Raw genomic sequence first — 14,101 nt, 5'->3', positions numbered from 1 at the left:
CAGACAGAGATTCCGAAATCAGATACTGGATTGTAAGGAGTACCCAGCAGCAGATGTAGACTCAGATCACAATATAGTAGTGATGAAGAGTAGGCTGAAGTTCAAGACATTAGTCTGGAAGAATCAATAAGCAAAGAAGTGGGATACGAAAGTACTAAGGAATAACGAGATACGTTTCAAGTTCTCTAACGCTATAGATACAGCAATAAGGAATAGCGCAGTAGGCAGTACTGTTGAAGAGGAATGGACATCTCTAAAAAGGGCCATCACAGAAGTTGGGAAGGAAAACATAGGTACAAAGAAGGTAGCTGCGAAGAACCATGGGTAACAGAAGAAATACTTCAGTTGATTGATGAAAGGAGGAACTACAAACATGTTCCGGGAAAATCAGGAATACAGAAATACAAGTCGCTGAGGAATGAAATAAATAGGAAGTGCAGGGAAGCTGAGACGAAATGGCTGCAGGAAAAATGTGAAGACATCGAAAAAGATATGATTGTCGGAAGGACAGACTCAGCATACAGGAAAGTCAAAACAACCTTTGGTGACATTAAAAGCAACGGTGGTAACATTAAGAGTGCAACGGGAATTCCACTGTTAAATGCAGAGGAGAGAGCAGATAGGTGGAAAGAATACATTGAAAGCCTCTATGAGGGTGAAGATTTGTCTGATGTGATAGAAGAAGAAACAGGAGTCGATTTAGAAGAGATAGGGGATCCAGTATTAGAATCGGAATTTAAAAGAGCTTTGGAGGACAGGTCAAATAAGGCAGAAGGGATAGATAACATTCCATCAGAATTTCTAAAATCATTGGGGGAAGTGGCAACAAAACGACTATTCACATTGGTGTGTAGAATATATGAGTTTCGCGATATACCATCTGACTTTCGGAAAAGCATCATCCACACAATTCCGAATACGGCAAGAGCTGACAAGTGCGAGAATTATCGCACAATCAGCTTAACAGCTCATGCATCGAAGCTGCTTACAAGAATAATATAAAGAAGAATGAAAAGAATATTGAGAATGCGCTAGGTGACCATAAGTTTGGCTTCAGGAAAAGAAAAGGGACGAGAGAGGCAATTCTGACGTTACGGCTAATAATGGAAGCAATGCTAAAGAAAAATCAAGACACTTTCATAGGGTTTGTCGACCTGGAAAAAGCGTTAGACAATATAAAATGGTGCAAGCTGTTCGAGATTCTCAAAAAAGTAGGGGTAAGCTATAGGGAGAGACGGGTCATATACAATATGTACAACAACCAAGAGGGAATAATAAGAGTGGACGATCAAGAACGAAGTGCTCGTATTAAGAAGGGTGTAAGACAAGGCTGTAGCCATTCGCCCCTAGTCTTCAATCTGTACATCGAGGAAGCAATGATGGAAATAAAAGAAAGGTTCAGGAGTGGAATTAAACTACAAGGTGAAAGGATATCAATGATACGATTCGCTGATGACATTGCTATCCTGAGTGAAAGTGAAGAAGAATTAAATGATCTGCTGAACGGAATGAACAGTCTAATGAGTACACAGTATGGTTTGAGAGTAAATCGGAGAAAGACGAAGGTAATGAGAAGTAGTAGAAATGAGAACAGCGAGAAACTTAACATCAGGATTGATGGTCACGAAGTCAATGAAGTTAAGGAATTCTGCTACCTAGGCTGTAAAATAACCAATGACGCACGAAGCAAGGAGGACATCAAAAGCAGACTCGCTATGGCAAAAAAGGCATTTCTGCCCAAGAGAAATCTACTAATATCAAATACCGGCCTCAATTTGAGGAAGAAATTTCTGAGGATGTACGTCTGGAGTACAGCATTGTATGGTAGTGAAACATGGACTGTGGGAAAACCGGAACAGAAGAGAATCGAAGCATTGGAGATGTGGTGCTATAGACGAATGTTGAAAATTAGGTGGACTGATAAGGTAAGGAATGGGGAGGTTCTACGCAGAATCGGAGAGGAAAGGAATATGTAGAAAACACTGATAAGGAGAAGGAACAGGATGATAGGACATCTGCTAAGACATGAGGGAATGACTTCTATGGTACTAGAGGGAGCTGTAGAGGGCAAAAACTGTAGAGGAAGACAGAGATTGGAATACGTCAAGCAAATAATTGAGGACGTAGGTTGCAAGTGCTACTCTGAGATGAAGAGATTAGCACAGGAAAGGAATTTGTGCCGGGACGCATCAAACCAGTCAGTAGACTGATGACCAAAAAAAAAAGTACAGTGAAACGTCGAAAATTTCATTAAAAACTTTCTACATGGCTGTGGTCGCCTTCGAAGGAAAAAGTAATTCACCGCGAAACTTCTGCAGCGTAGTCAAAACAACATTGGCAACAGGTAGCCCCTCTCTCTCCCCATCCCACTCCCAACTGGTTGGGACCCTGAAGAAAGACATAAGTTTGACAACGTTTCTCCATCTGTGTGGTTTTCATTTGATCTACCACATTTGTGTGTATGACGACATATCGTGTTACTGGTAGCTGAAGTTAGCTACTTATTCCACTAACCCACATCACATTTCACTTACTTCCTCGATAATTTACAAAAACGACTGCCTTAGTCTTTTTCAGATACATTTTTCCTTATTCTACGCAGATGGTGTTGAGGTATTTTAACATACTGGCAACTGCCTTTTCATTTTCATTTAGTTATACCATGTAATCAGAACAACTTGTACATTTAATTGCCATTATTCCTATTATAACACAATTCATTTGTTGGAAGCAATATTCACCTAAATCATGTAAATAGAGCGTTGTGAAAGCTAACATCCTTTTCTAATCCTAGCCTCAAATTTAATTACTTCTTTAGCACTTGGAATTGCAGCTCCCTGAGTTTACCGTGTTTGCAGTTCAAATTGTAGGATGTGAGGTCCACCAGTTATGCAAAGCACCGTTTTTTTCCAAGTACCCAAACATGTTTCAGCAAGACTGTGCCATCATCAGTGGGTTTACGTTTCATCTAATCTATAATGTGAACATTTTTTCTAAATGATTACAATATTATGTGGATATTTAGTTCAAACAGTAGTTCGTTTCTTTTTGATAATACTTTTACACTTGGTGTGCTTGATTTTTCAGGACCACTTGTGTATTATTTATTACAGGTATCTTGTCATCTCCACCTAAACGATGTTGATGAGAAATTTTGGTTGGGAGTTAAGCTATCATCTAAACGTAATTTAATTTGTCACGATATTTCGCGCCTATATCCGGTTTTACTTACGTTTTCGTGTGTCAAGCCCTTTTATTCTCAGCATCGTGGTGAGGTGTCGTGATGCACACGTAAATATAACACGTATTTTCACAAATAAGGTCATATTTTCACAAATAAGGTCATAAAAGGACTTTGCAATTCACCAAAACACAGTGTAATTGCGTACCAGCCCAGTTGATGTTCATTTGTTCACCAGAGAGTTCGGCACCAAATTTGAATTTTGTGTGTGTGTGTGTGTGTGTGTGTGTGTGTGTGTGTGTGTGTGGGTATGTGTGTGTTATTTGTACGCTTTTTATCTGTTTGTGTTGTCTTTTGCATGGTGTTCCTTTTGTGTGTAAATGGTGAGCCTTTGGAGAGTGTAGTGTATCCATTTTTCATGTGTGTGTGTGTGTGTGTGTGTGTGTAGACTTTATCTGTATGTGTTGTCTTTTTCTAAAGTTCCTTCAATGTGTTAAATGCTGTTTGAACTAAATATCCACATAAATTTCTAATAATTTAGTGAAAATGTTCACATTAGAGATGAAATAAAACGGAAACCCACTGATGAAGCCACAGTGGTGCTGAAACACGTTTGGGTAGTTGGAAAAAACAGTGTTTTGCATAACCTCACATCCTACAGTTTTAACTGCAAACACGGAAAACACAAGGAGCCGCAAATCCAAATGATGAATATCTCGTCGCCCAGCCATGCATTCCCCAGCAAGCTCTACAACAAATACGGGGATACCTTAATGAAGCTTCTGAAGACAACTCTCAATATACAGTTTAATAAAAATTGCCTAGGTAATAATGTAATTCCAGACTGTATTAAAAACTCTGTGAATAGCATGTCATTTGCACCAAAGAAAAAGAAAAAGAAAGTGGAGATTTTGTGCCTAAAGCAAGAAATTAGGGTATTACATGCTAAAATGCAGTAGCTCAACACTGAACTTTATCAAATTCATTTAGAATTTGCCAACAAATTTACAATACCAGCTCACTTTGAGGAACTAACAGAGAGAGAAAAGGCATACATACAGAAAGTAATGGAAGAAAAACGGGAGAAACAAAACAGAAAACTCAACAGAATAATGAACAGCACAAATACACCCACTGAAAACAATCACAACCAGCAATATAAATTCCACGAGAGAATCATTAACCTAACTGACATAAATCGTACGAAACAAGGAAAGAGCCTACTAGAAAAAGGACCGAAACACAACATTAACACAAACATATCACACAAAAAAATAGAAAACCTCATAACGGAATGAGAACACATTATAAAGGAACAAGAAAGACTGAGCACACCAAATTTTAATGCAAACTTGACAAGAGAATTAGTAGCTGCAGAAATAAGAAAGATAATTAGAACACACAAATCCACAATTATCTCTAATCATAGAACATCAGAGGAAATCAAAGCCAACGAGCTAAAACAAAAATTAAAACAGAACAATACCATATTAACAAGAGCAGACAAAGGAAATATTACTGTCTTTATGGATGAAAAAGAATACATAGAGAAAACACTAGATTTTCTCAAATACAACATCACAAAACTTACCAGCGACCTAACAGCAAGGTACCAAATTGCATTCAACAGACACTGAAAAACATCAAAGACGCATTCTCAAAAGGCCAGGTAAAGAGAACGACACAGAAAAATCCAAAACACCCACCCTAAATTGCCTACCAAAGGTTCACAAGGATAATATGCCATTAAGGCCCCTGATTAACTTCCGAAATTCTCCATCCTACCACCTAGCCTAACGGACACACACACTACTAAAAAAATTGTACACTTTTGATAACAACAGGAACCTGGAAAACTCAAAGGAATTAGTCGACAGAATGAAGAACATACGCGTGCCACACACAGCAACCCTCATATCATTTTACATCATATCAATGGGGACTTGTATTCCAATAAATAAAACAATCAATATCATCACACAAAGAGTAAAACAAGAAGGGAACTCACCAGACACACACATCAATGAAATAACAACCATACTCAAGACCATAACATCACAAAAATAATTTGTGTCCAACAAGGAATTTTATCCTCAACATGAAGGACTGGCAATGGGACCGCCAATTAGTGGCCTTCTAGCTAACCTGGAGAACATGGTCTTCAGATACAAACTAAAACCACAAAACTACAAAGTTATGTAATGGTGCCGTTATGTCAGTGACATAATGTGCCTGATTTATGAACCACATACACACATAGAACAGCTACACAATGAAATAAACAACTTACACCCAAAAATTAACTTGACATTGGAAACAGAAACTAACGACACACTACATTTTCTAGATCTCACCATACAAAAAACAAACAACACACACAACTTCACAATATTCAGGAAACCGACAACCACAAGAACCACCATTCACAACCCACTGGCACATAAGCAAGCAAACTTCAGATTGATGCTCCATAGATTAAACAGAGCACCCATGAATGAACAGAACTACAAACAAGAACTAAACACAATAAAAGAAATAGCAGTAGAAAATGGTTATGATATCCATTTGACAGACAAGTTAAATCAAAAAATATGTAAACAGTACAAAAATGAACATACCACATACACACACGCAGAAATACTCACTCAACACAGAACAACACAAGAAACGGCACACACTTACCTACAGTAACAAAGTTGTTTACAGAATAGGCAACATATTAAAGAAACAGGGACTCCAAATAGAATGCAGGACAGAGAAAACAACACAGAAAAAGATCAGATCACAAGAAACACCTACAGCTAAATTTAACAGGTCAGGAATATATGAACTTACATGCAACACCTGCCAGTCGGTGTACATAGGACAAACATGCAGAAACTTCAAAACCAGGTATTCATAACATCTCAGAGCTTTATAAAGCAACAGCTCTCATAGCACATTTGCTGACCACCTTTTAGCCCACGATCATCACTCAACTACAATAGAAACAGACTTAAGAATACTAAAACCCTGCCACAGCCTATGCAGCAAACTGACTATTGAGGAAAACTTCCACATACAGAAGACAATAGCATAAGGAAAACTGATCATAAATGAGTACACCACACTCTGCAGGAGCACATTATTTAACACATTAAAGGAACTTAACAAAAAGACAACACAAACAGATAATGTCTACCCACACACACAGATACAGACACAGACACAGACACACACACACACACACACACACACACACACACACACACACGCACGCACGCACGCAAAGATAAAATGTAAACATAATTCAAATTTGGCGCCGAACTCTCTGGTGAACAAATGAACACTAACTGCGCTGGGACACAATTACACTGTGTTTTGGTGAAGTGCAAAGTGCTTGTACGACCTTATTTGTGAAAATACGTGTTATATTTACGTGTGCATCACGACACCTCACCATGATGCTGAGAATAAAAGGGCTTGCCACATGGAAACGTAAGTAAAAACGAATATAGGTACAAAATATTGCGACAATCCAAACTGTCAATGAAATGTTAACTCCCAACAAAATTTCTCATCAACATCGTTTGGTTGCAGATGACAAGATAGCTGTAATAATTAATACACAAGCGGTCTTGAAAAATCATGCACAACAAGTGTAAAGCTATTAACAAAAAGAAACGAACTACTGTTTGATTCATCATGAAAAGGTCCTATTACAAACAAATATTTAAAAATTATAAATGACCACAAAGGAATTGGATAAAATAATTTCTTGTACACAACTTTTTGATCCCAACTCCCTGTATCTCACGAGAAATGGTCGGTTATGACTTGAATCTCACTCCAGCAACGACAAAAAAAGGCGAAATCGAATGTGGCCAAGTCGAATGAGTCATCCACATATTCACTTGAGTCGTCTGAGGTAAACTGTAGTTAACCTTAACCAGGGTAATTATGTGTGGCCCGTAACATCCCTCCTCTCCGCTGAGTATCATTTAATTATTAATAATTGCACCGCTTTAATAGGATTGATTTAATGAATATCTGCCTTAAAGTTTCAGTTATTGTGTTAGTACAACTGCAGAAATGAGAATCCCTTTGGATAGACTAGCATAAAGCGTAGGTGAAATTATTTTACACTTTTTCATAAATCAGTATGCAAGTATGTAGTATGTACCTGTACGAACGAATACTCAATATGCCTTTATTCAATTTGCATGGGGGATCTCGGATTTCACGTATCAAAGGTTCACTATAAGCTGACTTTGATTTACATGAGAATTTTCCTGAGCAGGTATGTGATACTGTCTGACGTTAATAGAGCCAACTGGAAGCTTCTTAAGCTGCTGCTTAACACCTTCGTGGTGACCGAACTATCGTTTTACTGTTTTGATTGTTACTGCTTTGGTAGCATTTTAATATTCTCTCTCTTATCGGCCTGATTTAGATATTCCAGACATCTGTGTAGCACCAAAACTTGGACATGCACAAGAAGCCTGTATACGTTCTCTTTCACAGATACGTTGTACATTCAAAGCAGTATCCCAATAAATGTCCCAATATCTCGAATTATGCTTTTTTTTAATCGGGTCGTTGATAGCGATTTTACATCTACATCTACATCTACATCCATACTCCGAAAGCCATCTGACGGTGTGTGGCGGAGGGTACCCTGAGTACCTCTATCGGTTCTCCCTTCTATTCCAGCCTCGTATTGTTCGTGGAAAGAAGGATTGTCGGTATGCTTCTGTGTGGGCTCTAATCTCTCTCATTTTATCCTCATGGTCTCTTCGCGAGATATACGTAGGAGGGAGCAATATACTGCTTGACTCTTTAGTGAAGGTCTGTTCTCGAAACTTTAACAAAAGCCCGTACCGAGCTACTGAGCGTCTCTCCTGCAGAGTCTTCCACTGGACTTTACCTATCATCTCCGTAACGCTTTCGCGATTACTAAATGATCCTGTAACGAAGCGCGCTGCTCTCCGTTGGATCTTCTCTATCTCTTCTATCAACCCTATCTGGTACGGATCCCACACTGTTGAGCAGCATTCAAGCAGTGGGTGAACAAGCGTACTGTAACGTACTTCCTTTGTTTTCGGATTGCATTTTCTCAGGATTCTTCCAATTAATCTCAGTCTGGCATCTGCTTTACCGACGATCAACTTTATATGATCATTCCATTTTAAATCACTCCTAATGCGTACTCCCAGATAATTTATGGTATTAACTGCTTCCATTTGCTGACCTGCTATTTTGTAGCTAAATGATAAGGGAACTATCTTTCTATGTATTCGCAACAAAGTACACTTGTCTACATTGAGATTCAATTACCATTCCCTGCACCATGCGTCTATTCGCTGCAGATCCTCCTGCATTTCAGTACAATTTTCCATTGTTACAACCTCTCCATACACCACAACATCATCTGCAAAAAGCCTCAGTGAACTTCCGATGTCATCCACAAGGTCATTTATGTATATTGTGAATAGCAACGGTCCTATGACACTCCCCTGCGGCACACCTGAAATCACTCTTACTTCGGAAGACTTCTCTCCATTGAGAGTGACATGCTGCCTGGTGTTATCTAGGAACTCTTCTATCCAGTCGCACTATTGGTCTGATAGTCCATATGCTCCTACTTTGTTCATTAAACGACTGTGGGGAACTGTATCGAACGCCTTGCGGAAGTCAAGGAACACGCCATCTACCTGTGAACCCGTATCTATGGCTCTCTGAGTCTCGTGGACGAATAGCGCAAGCTGGGTTTCACACGACCGTCTTTTTCGAAACCCATGCTGATTCCTACAGAGTAGATTTCTAGTCTCCAGAAAAGTCATTATACTCGAACACAATACGTGTTCCAAAATTCTACAACTGATAGACGTTAGAGATATAGGTCTATAGTTCTGCACATCTGTTCGACGTCCCTTCTTGAAAACGGGGATGACCTGTGCCCTTTTCCAATCGTTTGGAACGCTACGCTCTTCTAGAGACCTACGGTACACCTCTGCAAGAAGAGGGGCAAGTTCCTTCGCGTACTCTGTGTAAAATCGAACTGGTATCCCATCAGGTCCAGCGGACTTTCCTCTTTTGAGCGATTTTAATTGTTTCTCTATCCCTCTGTCGTCTATTCCGATATCTACCATTTTGTCATCTGTGCGACAATCTAGAGAAGGAACTAATTTGCAGTTGCGGGTCTGTTTGTCACCAGAAGGTCTAATATGTTATCGCCCCGAGTCGGTTCTCTGTTTAACTGCTCAAGATAGTTCTCAGATAAAGCACTTAAAAAAATTCACTGGATTCTTTGACCCTGTCACCCGTTATGAACGTTTGATTCTCCCAGTCTATGTCCGGCAAATTAAAATCTCCACCCAGAACTATAACATGGTGGGGAAGTCTACTCGAAATATTATCCAAATTATCCTTCAGGTGCTCAGCCACAACAGCTGCTGAGCCAGGGGGCCTATAGAGACATCCAATTACCACGTCTGAGCCTGTTTTAACCGTGTCCTTCACCCAAATTATTTCCTTCTGGCTTACACGTCGATTTAGCTTGGTTCCATCAATTGTAATCTAATAATTTCTTGTTGTATGTTTTTTTAACTAAACAGTGGTAACGAGCTCTATTTGGATTCGTTCATTTTACTTTTTACTCTGATATGTATGTGCCACAGAATATAACGCTGTGTTGACTACTCTCAAGGATTTCTTCGAACAGATCGCGTGGTAAAGAAGGGACGCCACATTGTACATTTCTTATCAATCATAGGGCGACTTGATGACGAATGCCTCTTTGTAATTTAAGAAACCAAAAGATACTCATCAACGTTGGCCCCATTTCTGCGGCTTGCGTGTCAAGTATCTTAAGTGTATTTAATGTCAGGGACTGCGATGAATGCATGTGGAGTGCATTGTCGTGAGAAAGGCGATGAGAGAAATGGCGAGTGTGAAAGCCAGAACACTACCGAGTCCTCCCAAATAGCGCCCATGAGGCCATCGAGCAAACGCATCATTATCAACAATGCGACATGAAACGACAATAATAACATGTCTGGTGTCCCGGAATGTCGCGTAAACACCTCTCCGTTCTTGCTGACCAAATACTCTCCCTTCACAACGATTGTAACCGGGAGCTTATCTGTCAACCATAAAATCGTGTTCCAGAGATGATGGTTCCAATAGTGGGCTCGATCGAGGAACGTCAGAACGCAGCCATTGTATTCGTGCAGAGATTTTACCTTCCCGAATGTCTTGTGAAACATTTGAACGACGTGACTCTGTAGTAAGGCACTGAACATAAGTTCGGAAGAAAGGGCCCTCAAGTCCCCATCCTGTCAAGCACATTTACGTTTCTAGTGACTATCCAGAATAATTGTATATAAATATCTCTTTTGAAATTTTCGCTTTTGCCCTCGATGCAGGCGCGTGTCTTACGATCAAAGAGTACGTCAGTGATTGTGAGACAGAGGTACATCTGAGAGAGACTGAGGCAGTCGCAGCAAAACTTAGCATGACTTAGAGGGTGCCACTATGGAAGATTTAAAAGTAGTACTTGAAAAGCAGGGAGAGTCACTAGGTCGATAAATAAGTGCCGTAGTGTGCTGATTTGAAATTGCAGAAAACAAATTTTTAAATAACGTGAATTCGAGTGGTTGATCAGTGTGACGTCAGATAGAATTAAGCCTGGATACTGTTGTACGAGAGATGGATCATGGAACAGCCTTTTAATCACGTTACAGACAAAAAAGATGCTTCTTGATACAGCGTTGTCTTCAAAATATTCTCTCTTTATTTAAAAAAAATGTTACACTGAATATTGTGCCAGAGACTTTCCTCCTTTTCAATATGTCACCGGTAGAAGTTAGTGCGAATCATGCTTTTCTTACACCAAACGTCAGGAAATAGAAACTTATTTTTGACACTAAAACTGAATTCAGATTGCATGATATATCCTAATTAGCACATATAAATTACTTGATATGTAATTTATAACTTTGTTGAATCATGGTGACAGTTTCAATCTATCTCAACTAATCACGAATCTTCATCTTCACTACGGCAGGGATTGGACGAAAATGGGTGCAAACCCAGGGCCAGCTTAACACCGTTCACGAACCTATCCAATAGGCCGTTTCACTTTCGTGCTTGTATGTGAAGAATAGATTTTAGATTATCGCTTTCTGCTATGATCGTAATGGTTTACTGTAACTCTCGGTTACCAGTAATTTTTCTTACCTTTACGCCAGAACAGAGAAAGAACCGAGAACTCTCATGACTGTCGGCTTGTCGACACTAGGACGTCGCTGTGGTGAACCTGGAACAGAAGTAAAGAGTTCGGTTTGGATATAAGAGGAACTTGGTAACTGCAGAAGAATAATGGCTTTTAAAGTGTTTAATTTATTTCAAGCTACAGGTCACACCAATAAGTTGTGAGGAGGAACAGGTTACTGCTTCGGGATTACTTGATTCTCTTGGAAAAATGAAGTTTTGTGTCTAGTATTAATCCGATACGAATCCTTGCTGTGTTTGATCAAGATCCATCTTAATAACTTATGAACAGCACATTGGCTGAAATATTGGTATGACATAGCCTACTCCTAAAAATCCCAGAACTGCATTAAAAAAATCTAAAAAAGTGAAACCAAAATACTGTATCAATTTTATTTTGCGAGCGAAATTATATGCTGGTCGCTATGCTAGGTAGCCGGGAGTTGCAGTAAACCATTCTGATCTTTATACAAAACTTGCCCATTTATGAGAACAGTTCATCTCTCTTTCGCTCCGGTGTCACGTTTCAGATTTTAGGTTACCAACGTTCAGTAAGTACACCAATTCGTGAAACGTCATTAACGATCTCGAAAGCGGCAGCTGACAGTGACAGTGAAGAGAATATTTTGACAAAGCACGTACTTATCGGCTCTATATGGCGATGTCGACAGTGGGCGTGAAATCACACAAGGGAGTTAATATTGTCGTCCTGAAACACGAGTGAATTTGTGCCAAGCGATGTTGCTTATTTCCGGCGTAACTGGGCACAGCGCCCTCTGGTGATTAACTGCTATAATGAAGCATCGGTAGCTCTGCTAAAGCCTTCCACTGAGACGTTATAATGTCGCCTGAAGGTGAAGAGTAACAGCTCTGTCGAAGTACATTAATATTTTAGCGACACCATCCGATATCACGCTGGAGAACCTCAACTACACTAAATGACCACTACTGAAATGTTTCTTATTTTTATTTTAAACGTGTTCTCTTTCGTTGCCTTGCAACGTTCACTTGCCATAGTCCCCTGATATTTAGGGACTACCGGCTACTGCCCGCAACAGTTCTGAAATCTCTGCTTGTCAGCGTTAGTAATATACAGTGAGGTGACAAAATCATGGAATATCGACATGCACATGTGTAGATGGCGGTACATCGCGTAACAAGGTATAAAAAGCCAGTTCGTAGAGTTGTCAATACTAACAAACAAGCAATCCTGTGTGAAATAACCGCAGAAATCAGTGTAGTACGTGCTACGAACGTATCTTTTAGGGCAGTGCTGACATATGTATTGTTAATGGGCTGTGGCAGCAGACTATCAATGCTAGTGTCTCTGTTAACAGAACGACATCGCCTGCGGCGCCCCTCTTGGGCTCCAGACGGTATCGGTTGGACCCTACACGATTGGAAAACCGTGGCCTGGTCAGATAAATCCCGATTTCTTTTGGTAAGGGCCTATGGTAGGATTCGAGTGTGGCACAGACCCCACTCAAATTGTCAACAAGGCACTGTGCAAACTGATGGTAGCTCGATAATGGTGTGAGCTATGTTTACATGGAATGACCTGGGTTCTCTGGTCGCACTGAGCCGATCATTGTCTGGAAATGGCTATATTCAGATATTTGGAGAGCATTTGCAACCATTCATGGACATCATATTCCCAAATAACGATAGAATTTTTATGGATGACATTGCGCCAAGTCACCAGGATACAATTGTTAGCTATTGGTTTGAAAAAGATTCTGGACAGTTCGAGCGCATGATTTGGTCCCCAGATCGCCGACATGAATCGCATAGAGCGCTTGTGGGACATTAGCGAGAGGTCAGTTCATGCACAAAATCCTGCACCAGAAACACTTTCGCAATTGTGTACACCACAGAGGCAGCATGGCTCAGTCTTTCTGCAGGGGACTTCAACCGACTTGTGGAGTCCATGCCACGCCGAGTTGCTGCACTAGTCCGGGAGAAAGACGCTCAGACACAATATTAGGAGGTACTGCATGACTTTTGTCACCTCTGTATACATCGTTAATTACTTTACTTTCGGAGAGTTGGGCCTCCGTGGTCTTACTGGTGAGATCTGGCACTTTTATCAGCATCATATATTCTTCTAGTTAAAAAATCGTGACACTTTACTCAATGAATGAGAAGCAAAATATTTGGGCATGAGTCACAATTGCTTTTTTACAGTATTTCAAGGGGAACAATTATTTCCGTAATTATTTATCTTGTAGATTAATTTAATGTGTTTTCATACAGAAAAAATAATTTCGTCCGTTTAAGGAGAAAACTGATTTATGAGGAGATTGTTATCGTGATCAGGAGCTAAATTTGGCTAATTTAATAGCCGCATTGAAGATACTGAGACAGATCACTGTGTTTTTTTTTTGTTTTTTTTTTTTTGTTTTTTTTTGCTATCGTTCTGCCGCGTAAGCATACACGGAGTGTGCGGCTTTTATCGATACAATATAATTAACGATAAATATTTAAGCCTCCCTACAATATCATTAATGATAAATTTTTAAACCTCCCTACTGATCGAAGTGACTGCTGCCTCTTACACGTTATGCTGATTGTTCCAGTATGTCTTTTGCTGCATGTATCGATGAAAACGGCTAATTTTATAAGAAAGGACTAGTATTTCCAAGCTAATTGATCTCTGTTGTCGGCACA

General features: G+C 39.8%; 1 protein-coding gene across 1 annotated transcript in view; it reads right to left on the bottom strand.

The window, feature by feature from the left end:
- The window catches only part of LOC126474605 (LIM domain only protein 3-like), a 1,048,859-nt gene that overhangs the window by 647,901 nt on the left and 386,857 nt on the right, over positions 1-14,101 (bottom strand). The window contains exon 2 of the mRNA XM_050102081.1: positions 11,402-11,480. The gene's annotated coding sequence lies outside the window, so the exon portion shown is untranslated. The remainder of the gene's footprint in view (positions 1-11,401; positions 11,481-14,101) is intronic.

The sequence above is a fragment of the Schistocerca serialis genome, chromosome 4, assembly GCF_023864345.2.
Source record: "Schistocerca serialis cubense isolate TAMUIC-IGC-003099 chromosome 4, iqSchSeri2.2, whole genome shotgun sequence".
Lineage (NCBI taxonomy): Eukaryota > Metazoa > Arthropoda > Insecta > Orthoptera > Acrididae > Schistocerca > Schistocerca serialis.
Note: the sequence above shows the minus strand (reverse complement) of the source record. Positions and strands in the feature narration are given on the sequence as shown.